This window comes from Bubalus kerabau, chromosome 2 (genome assembly GCF_029407905.1).
Source record: "Bubalus kerabau isolate K-KA32 ecotype Philippines breed swamp buffalo chromosome 2, PCC_UOA_SB_1v2, whole genome shotgun sequence".
Lineage (NCBI taxonomy): Eukaryota > Metazoa > Chordata > Mammalia > Artiodactyla > Bovidae > Bubalus > Bubalus kerabau.
The window spans coordinates 113,686,562-113,695,705 of record NC_073625.1 but is presented as its reverse complement, the minus strand read 5'-3'; the positions used below and the strand labels follow the sequence as shown (position 1 = coordinate 113,695,705).

Sequence of the window (9,144 nt, the reverse complement as noted above, 5' to 3'; positions counted from 1 at the left end):
ATTACAAACATTCACATTGTTGTCCAGTTGAAATGGAGCAGGACCGTATGGTCTTTTCCCACGCACCATGTCCTCTGCCTGCCTTTTGCCTCTGGAAAACTTTAGTCAAAGAGTAAGTTTAATCAGAGCAGTGAGAAATGTGGAGACAAAGGAAAACAGTCAAAGGAGACTAATAATAATAATAATATAGTCAGTAAGCATAGTCAAGAACCTTTAGCTCTTTCTCAAGGGCTATAGATAATATTCTGAGCCATATCCTCTGAGTTATAGATACCAAAACACCAGTGGAGAAGTGAACTACATGATGACCAGACTGTACTCAGGACACGAGCTGCCACAATTGTGAGAATTGACCGCAAAACAATGGGAACAAATGGACCCTGGAACTGAAGATTAACTTCATCTGAAACAATCAAGATGATGCTGGTCAGATCACTGCCCATTTGAAGATGACTGTTAGAGATTGCTGTGCTGTTTCTGCATGTAAACAGCCCCCCACCCCCACCCCTGACACACACTTCTGTCTGTAAAAGCTCTCATCCCCTGCTTGTCAGTGGGGGAATCGGCCTTTGGACAGACATCCACCACCCTCCCTCTGCCCCAGTTGCCGGCATCTGAAGTAAAGCAGACTTTCCTTTCCACCAACCTAGCCTGTTTGCTGGCTTTGAGCAGTAAGTAAGCAGCGGACAGCCCACACATACCTTTCGGTAACACAACCATCACCTTCACCCATCTACAGAACTCTTTTCATCTTGCAAACTGAAGCTCTGTGCCCAGTAAATAGCAGCTCGCCATTCTCCCCTCTCCCTAGCCCCTGGTAACCACCATTCTACTTTCTGTCTCTGTAAATTAGACTATTCTTCGTATGAGTGGAATCATACAATATCTGTCCTTTTGTGTCTGGCTTATTACATTCAGCATATGTCTTCAAGGTTCGTCATGCTGTATAACTGTAAAAGTTCCTTCCTTATAAAAGGCTGAATAATATTCCATTATATTCCACATTTTTAAAAAAATTCATTCATCTTTTGATAGACACTTGGGTTGCTTCCCCTTTGGGCTATTTTGAATAGTGCTGTGATGTATATGGGTATACAAATATCTTTTTGAGTCCCTGCTTTCATTTTGGGGGGATAGTCCCTGCTTTCATTGTGGGGGGATATATACAGGCATGGGCTTCCCAGGTGGCGCTAGTGTAAAGAACCTGCCTGCCAATGCAGGAGACCCGGGCTCCATCCCTGGGTCGGGAAGATCCCCTGGAGGAGGGCATGGCAACCCACTCCAGTATTCTTGCCTGGAGAGTTCCATGGACAGAGGAGCTTAGCAGACTACAGTCCATAGGGTCACAAAGAGTCGGACATGACTAAAGTGACTTAGCACACACACACATGAAGGCATAGCTCGGAGATGTTATGGGTTCAGTCCCAGATTACAGCGATTAAGCAAAGATTACTATAAAGCAAGTCACAGGAATGTTTTGGTTTTCCAGTGCGTATTAGGGTTATATTCACACTATACTGTAGTCTAGTAAGTGTGCAATAGCATTATGTCTAGGAAACTGTACATGCCTTAATTTAAAATATTACTAAAAAATGCAAAAACAATAGTAACATCAAAGATCACTGATCACAGATCATCGTAACAAATATAATAATAATGAAAAAGTTTGAAATATTGCAAGAATTACCAAAATATGACAGAGAGACATGAAGTGAACAAATGCTGTTGGAAAATGACACTGATAGAGTTATTCAAGGAAGGCTCGCCACAAACCTTCAATTTGTAAAAAAAGAAAAAAGAAAGAAAAATCTTTGAAGCACAATAAAGCAAAGCTCAATACAATGAAGTATGCCTGCACCCAGAAGTGAAATTACTGGATCACATGGTAATTCTATTTGTATTTTTTCGAGGCACCACCATACCGTCTTCCATAGCAGCTGCACTATTGTACACTCTTATCAACCCCATTTAACCATTTTGTAGTCCGCGGCATTAGGAACATTCACGCTGTTGTGTAACCGCCAGCAGCACCGTGCCTCTCTGTCGGGGTTCTCTAGGTTATAGAACTGCCTCTCCAGATGCTCAGAACCATGCTCTGAGGCGAAAGGGACCCTCCCCACGAAGATTTATGTTGAGCAGTGGATCTGTCATTGAAACCCCAAGGAAACTCAGGCCTTTAGCTGGATTCGTGGGCTGTTTTTGAGCTTAGGCATGTTTTCAAATGCAGTTTTCATTTTATACAGCAACTGAATATCTGATAGCAAAATATTTCCATGGAAAGAGCTTGCCCACGGGGAGGAGAAAAAGGAGGCTGCTCTAATGAATAGATAAGCTTGATTTGTTTTTGGCAACATCCTTAGCGTTTAATTCCAGCAATTAAAGTAGGCAAGTCTCCTTTATTTTCTTCTCCATGTGAAAACAATTAAATATTACAGACTGTCTGAAAGACAGGAAAAAACCCGTCCTCATGACCTTACCACCTTAGGGTGACCACCACCACCACCACCATTCATATTACTTTTCCGACAAGGTATGAACCAAACATGCTACTCACCTTATTTCACTTAAGCTGCGCTGCAACCATGAGGCAGGGCCCTGGATCTAATTCATGGTGTCTCCCTGAGCGCCAGGTTCTCTCCTCCCGTGTTTGGTCCAGCCACATGCCATCTCCTCACGAGGTTCACACTTGCTTCTTTTGCCAAGCGATGTAAATATTCCCTTTCTATTCTTATTTCCAGTTCTAACTCTGTGTTGATATACTCTGTTCAGAGGAACAAGTCTAGATTTTGTGATTATAAATACAGAATGGCTGTGGGCTGTTTTTTAAGTTTCCCCATCTGCAAATGCTTACTGGAGCAGCCTGAGCTCCACTCCCAAAGTGAAAGTGAAGTCGCTCAGTCGTGTCCGACTCCTAGCGACCCCATGGACTGCAGCCCACCAGGCTCCTCCATCCGTAGGATTGTCCAGGCAAGAATACTGGAGTGGGTTGCCATTTCCTTCTCCAGGAGATCTTCCCAATCAACCCAAATGTCCATCAACTGATTGATGAGTAAAGAAAGTGAGTTAGAGCTACATAATGGAAAATTATTTAGCTATGAAACAGGAAATAAATTTATGTTACAAGATCAGTTCAGTTCAGTCACTCAGTCATGTCCACTCATGTCTCCACTCCCAAGGGTCTGTCAAATAATGCCATTTTCCTGGGTGGTGTGCTGAGACCGTGCGAGGGGCAGGCTCTGGAGCCCCACCACCTGGATTTGGGTCTGACTTCTACCAGTTTGGCCTTATACGAGTTACTTAACAGGTCTGTGCCTCAGTTTGCCCATCTATGAAATGGGCTAATAGGCATGATAATCGTACCTACTTTGTAGGGTTATTGTGTGGATTAAATGGCATAATACAAAGAGCGTAGAACACATCCTGATACAAAATAACATGGTCTTTGTTGCTGCTGTTGTTATTATCTAGTCTTGGTTTTCCCACCAGCTCCTTCCCCAACCTTAAGCTGGATACTCTTCCCCAAGCTTCACTTTCCTCAGGCTTAAAGCAATCTTTAATAGCCCTTCCTATCAACTTTCTCTGATCGCATTTTCCCTTCCATCCTCCCCATAGGTTTATTTGCAGTTAGGGGATGTGGGTGGGCCTGCAGGAAGGACGGCAGACCCTGATGACAAACGCACCACTTGGAGTTTGCTAGGACAGAGGAGAGGCGACTCCAGCTAGCCCCGCCCAGCCCGGAGAGCAGAATACAAAGACAGAGAACAAACTTGCCCCAGGGAAGGGGATATGGTGGGGGTGGCATCTGTTACCCTCACCCTGAGGTTTCAGAGCTGAAAAGTGCTAGGAAACCTCTGCCCCTCCCCCACCTGGTCCCAATCTTCTCTGGGGCCCCAGCCGCCCAGATGGTCTAAATGGGAAGAAAAGGGGGAAATCCGTATCCAATCTGCTCTATTCAGAGCAATGGGAAGGAATCTGCATCTCAATTTTATCATTGTGCTGAGCTTGGCTAAGCTTTGCCCCCCAAGTGGTGAGTGATGGGTGGGTGGGAAGATAGCATTTGTGATCCTGGGGGGGAGGGGGGGACGGCCCCCATGCCTTCCCCTCTACACCAAACCACAGGCAGATGGTGTTCTTTCCTGCTCTTGGTTCCCCCTATTTCCTCCTCTTTTCTTTTTCTTCTCTTTTTCTCCTCCTTTCCCAGGCAAGCAGCCAAGTGGAGACTTTGAATGCAGGCAAGGAGGGAGGAACCCGAGAAAGGAGAAGCCGAGCCCCCTTCCCCAAGGGTCCCCGAGGGCTCAAGGGCTGAGCAGTGGTGGGGACAGAAGGGAGTCTCTCAGTTTATCCCATCCACCCTGGCCCCTGGCCGTCCAGTCAAGGCTGGACCCAGCGCTGCCAGGCTACTGTCAGAGCCCTAGGGGTGGGGCTCTGCCCTGACCGTCCAACCTCTGGAATGCCTTTCTCCAGAGTCACTCAGGACCTGGAAAAACTGGCCCCCACAGCCAGACTCACAGGAGACTGATTTGTGGCAGGAAGTCAGCTCAATAATTTATAACCAGAAAGCGCTCTCCTTGGTCTGGAAGCCAACTCAGGAAACCAAATGAAACTCTGAAGCTTGCTTATTAGAGAGCTCACAGAGCCAGGGCTCAGCAGATACCAGGAGGGCTGGGCCAGTTCTCCTCGAGGGAGGGTGGTGTGTGGAGTGACCCAGAGGTGGGCTGCAGCAGCAGACAGTCCTGGGTTCAGATCACTCTGTTATCAAGTGGTGGTGCGCGTGCCTCAGTTTTGCTCATGTCTGTTTCCTCTCATCAGCTGAGCATAGTGATCCGTGGGCATCGAGCAACTTTCTTGCCAAACTGCCATGAGGTCTTGGAGGGAGGAGTTTAGCACAGTGCTTGGCACATTCTCAACAGGCTGCAGCCATGTTTATTCAAGCCATCATCTTTCAGGGTCTCTTCCTTTCTGATTATACCTTTTATAGCAATCAAAAGACACCCCGGCCACTCTGGGTACAACCAACTTGCAGCATTAATTTGAATGGTCTCGCCTGCTGCCTTGGAGGAAATGACGACCCATTGAAGTATTCTTGCCTGGAGAATCCCGTGGACGGACGAGCCTGGCGGGCTTTAGTCTATGGGGTCAAGGAGGTGGACACGACTGAAGTGACCAAACACACACACCACTGCTGCCTGCTCAGCTCTGTGACCCACGCCCCTCCCCTCACTCCTCCAGCCCCTCCTGGCTTCTCTCCAGGGCTGTGCCCCTGCAGTTGGGCAGGTGCTAGTGGGGCTGAGACCTAGCCACGCTCTGAGCATGGGCTGGCCTCCCTCAGAGGACGAGGTACCCATTTCCAGTTCTCAGACAGGTGGCCTGCTCTAACCCATCCCTCCCGCTGCCCCTGCCACCTACCTTTCCAAAGCACAGATTCAACCACATCCTTCCACTGCTCCAAACTATCAACACATCTTCCCTTTCAGCGGAAGAAAACCTCCTGACGCTACAGGTTCGTGCTGAAGTCTCCCTCATTTGGCCTCAGTCTTCCTTTCCAGACTCGTCTCTTGCTGCCCACTTCTCCAGCCTCGCTAGATGATACGAGGATGGGCCACGGCCATGTCTCTGCCTGTGCCCTTACCAGTTCAACGTTCTGGAATGCTCTTCTCCCCGACGGCTGGGAGAGCTCCTCTTCTTTCCTGAAGGCCCTATTTGAGTTCCACCTTTTACCGGAGGGTCTAGACCTCCATCCCCCTGGCATCCTCTCACTTCCCTTTCCCAGGGCACCTTGGATTCTGCTTCCTGCTCATCTCCTCTTCATACTTCCTTCTCTTTTGTGGGACCATAAGCAGCAGGGGAGCTGGGACACCCCCCTGTTTATCCTTCTACTGAATGGAATGATGGATGACTCAATGGTCCTCGGTGTGACTTTTCAGCTTCTCCTGCCAGAGGCAGGTCTGGACAGTGGGCCTTGCAAGCAGGAAAGGCATGGTTGTGCAGGGAGTGTGCTGGGAGGTCAGTGTGGGTTCTGTAGGGGGTCAGCTCACACACACACTCTCCACCCCTGTGTCCCTCATCCTTCTCCCCAGAGAGGAGCAAAGGTCCCTGTAGGACTGCGGTCCTTCCTGGACCTTGGGCCTGGCCCTCTGCCCTTTTTTCTCTTTCCTTCATTCTTAGTCAGCAATTTCATCCCCTCCCACGGTTGTAGCTAATCCTCCTCCCACTATCTGAGCTGGGAAAATGAGCTCTGGAGAAGTCCCATGAAGGCGAGGCGTCCTCAAGGGGCAGCCCACATGGGTGTGTGTTCTCTTTCTCTGTCTCTCTCTCACACACACACCCACAAACATGCATTCACATGCTTCCAAGCACCATTACAGTGACCCCATAGTGAGGACCACAGGGAACTGGGGCAGCAGCAGGAAAGAAAACAGTAGAATGTCTGGCCAAGGCCTTGGGAACATGCTTTCCTTGTCACTGAGGGTCCCCCAAATAGCAGGAGTCCGCTGGTGCTGCTCTCCAACCCCCTCTTCTAGAGCACCCCACCCAGAGCCAGTGACAAGCACTTGGAGACAGGGAGAAGCACAGGCTTTCTGTGCCCCCGTAGCATCCAGACCCCAGGCCCAGGTCACTGTCTCTGCCTAGTGACTGCTTGTTCCTCGGGAGACTGTCTCCTCTCCCCTAGTGAACTATAAGCTCCACAAAAGCAGGGGCCAAGTCTTCATCCTGTGGGTATTCCACCTCCCTCACTTCCTTTATCTGTATAGGAAACTGCACGTAATAGGCATTCAGCAGATGCCCAGTGAAGTATGTATAAACAAATGCAGGGAGAGCCTGGGAAGACACTTAGGTGACTAGGTGAGTGTTTTATGTACATGAAACATTTATACAAATGGATTTCATAGAAGGCCTCCTCTGTGCCAGACTTAGTTCTGGGAGCGTGGTGACAAGCATTCTATCCAAAGCAAGGACATATTAGCCTTATTTTACAAGTGACAAAACTAAGGTTTGCACCCAGGTCTGGCAGCGTCCCAAGCTCTGGGCTTTCTGTGGAACTCTGCAAGCCTCAGGAAGGTGACGTGGCCTCCACTACACACTGCCAGTGGAGAAATCCAGACCACCCAAACATATTAGAAAGAGAAATTCCTGATTGTCTTAGGCATGTGGGTTGTAGGCATGAGAAATCCAATTGTGTGGAATAGGAATGGTGCTTGGTTAATGATACCTGAGACCTGAAAAACAAGGGCTTAAATAAATTAGGAGTGAATTATTCAAAAATAATAATAACAATAGCCAACTTTTATACAGCACCTCCCTGGAGGAGGAGATGGCAACCCATTCCCGTATTCTTGCCTAGAGAATCCCATGGACAGAGGATCCTGGTGGCCTACAGTCCATGGGGCTGCAAAGAGTCGGACGCAACTGAGCACCTACACATCTCCTACTTTGTGGCAGGTGCTGATCTAAGCCTATTAGATAAAATAACTCCTTAAATGTTTGCAGCGACTCTATGAGGGAGGGATTACTCTCCCCATTTTACAGACAAGGGATAGACCCCAAAGTGTGATGATCAAACATGGGAAAGAAGCCTGAAGATAGGCACAGCAGGGCTCATTCTGTCATCAGCAGCCCAGATTCCATCTGTCTTTCTGCACCATGATCCTTACCATGTGGCTAGAGGTCACCTAAAGCTGCAAGGCTGCCCATACCTATAGGTCAGGCAGGAAGGGAGCCTCCTCAGCCACTTCCCCGCAGGCCCCATGAGACTTTCCACAGTGTCTCACTGGACCACTCAGTCTGGAAGACCAGGCAGGACCTGAGCAGGGCACACTGTCCCCACCCCATCCCTGCTGATGCACAGGCTCCTTTAGGAAGAAGGAGGGTAAGAATGGACACTGAGGAGACAATATTGAGTAGGTGACACCTGATCTGACATGACTCCAGGCAAAAACAGGGAGTGTGATTACAAGGATCTGGGAGGGGGTGGCTCGTGGAAGTAGAACACAGACCTCACTCAGGAAAGGGCTAGAACTGGGAACTGAAAGGCTGGCAGTGTCCCAGGGAGTCTCTGCTCTCTTCTGTCACTGGTCTCTGACTTCAGATCATCTCTGCTCCTCTCAGCCCACAGGACAGGTGGGAGATGGCATTCCATGGGGCCATTAGTGTTCCAAATTCCTCTACAATGACCAACCTGACTCTGGGCTTGGGGTAGGGAGTGTATACCCAAATGGCTGGGGAGAGCATCTGATTGGTCTTCCTTTGGTGCAGGCAGCTGTGATGGGGTGGGGATAGGGTACGTGGGAGCCTGCTGGGGGCCTATCCCTTTGATATGTGGATGGAGAGATCATTTCCAAAGATGGGGACTTCTTGGGAGTTGGGAGTCAGCCCCCACCCCAAGTATCTAGAAAGAGCTCAGGAAGTCAGACCCTGTAACCCTCTGTGACCCAGAGGTTGACCACCTTCTCCTGTTTCACTATGGCAGCCTTTTTCACTATGGCAACCCCTGCCCTGCTGATGTCCTCGGGCCTTGGTTCATGGAGCCCTGGCTGTGTGCACCCCCAGCATCATTCCCTGCCTCTGGGCTCCTTCTGTCCCTCTTCTGAACCCCTCTTAAGGTCTCCTGGCTTTCTTGCCAAGGGCAGAGGAGGTCCCTGAAGGTGATGGACAAATAGGCTGGGCACGGCCCTTGTGGGATTCCTGAAGTCAGCGTCTCCGCCACTGCGCATCCTCAGGATTGAAACACTCGCCTCAACCAAGACCCTTCCCGCCTCCTCCCTAATGGGTGTTCAGGCTGCCTGTCTCTGGGCAGCTCGGACTGTGTGCTGCTCCCATGTCTGAAAGCTGTTCCGGCTCGCTCTCCCTTTTTCCTCCTCCCTCACCTGAGCAGAGGAGATCTGGAATCCGGGTCCTGTCCTCAGTCCCTGTCCCTCCCACCCTCAGTCCTGTGCTGTGTACCCTTCCCTGCTCCTCAAACAAGCAGGCGTGCAGCACTGGGGCCCAGGTGGGCACAGTGATGTTCACCAAGCAATTATTGATTCAGGAGGGACTTGGAGGACATATTTACATGAAAACCATAATATGAGCGGAACTTCTGCTGCAGAAATTAGGTACTTTTAGGCCTGGGGTCCAGGGGAGAGGAAGGGGCCCAGGTGCGGGCAT

At 49.6% G+C, this 9,144-nt stretch overlaps 1 protein-coding gene across 1 annotated transcript in view; it reads left to right on the top strand.

Annotated features, from left to right (window-relative positions):
• The first annotated feature begins 3,950 nt into the window (after positions 1-3,950).
• Positions 3,951-9,144, top strand: part of SEMA5B (semaphorin 5B) — a 49,973-nt gene continuing 44,779 nt past the window's right edge. Inside the window, exon 1 of the mRNA XM_055568395.1 lies at positions 3,951-4,027. The gene's annotated coding sequence lies outside the window, so the exon portion shown is untranslated. The remainder of the gene's footprint in view (positions 4,028-9,144) is intronic.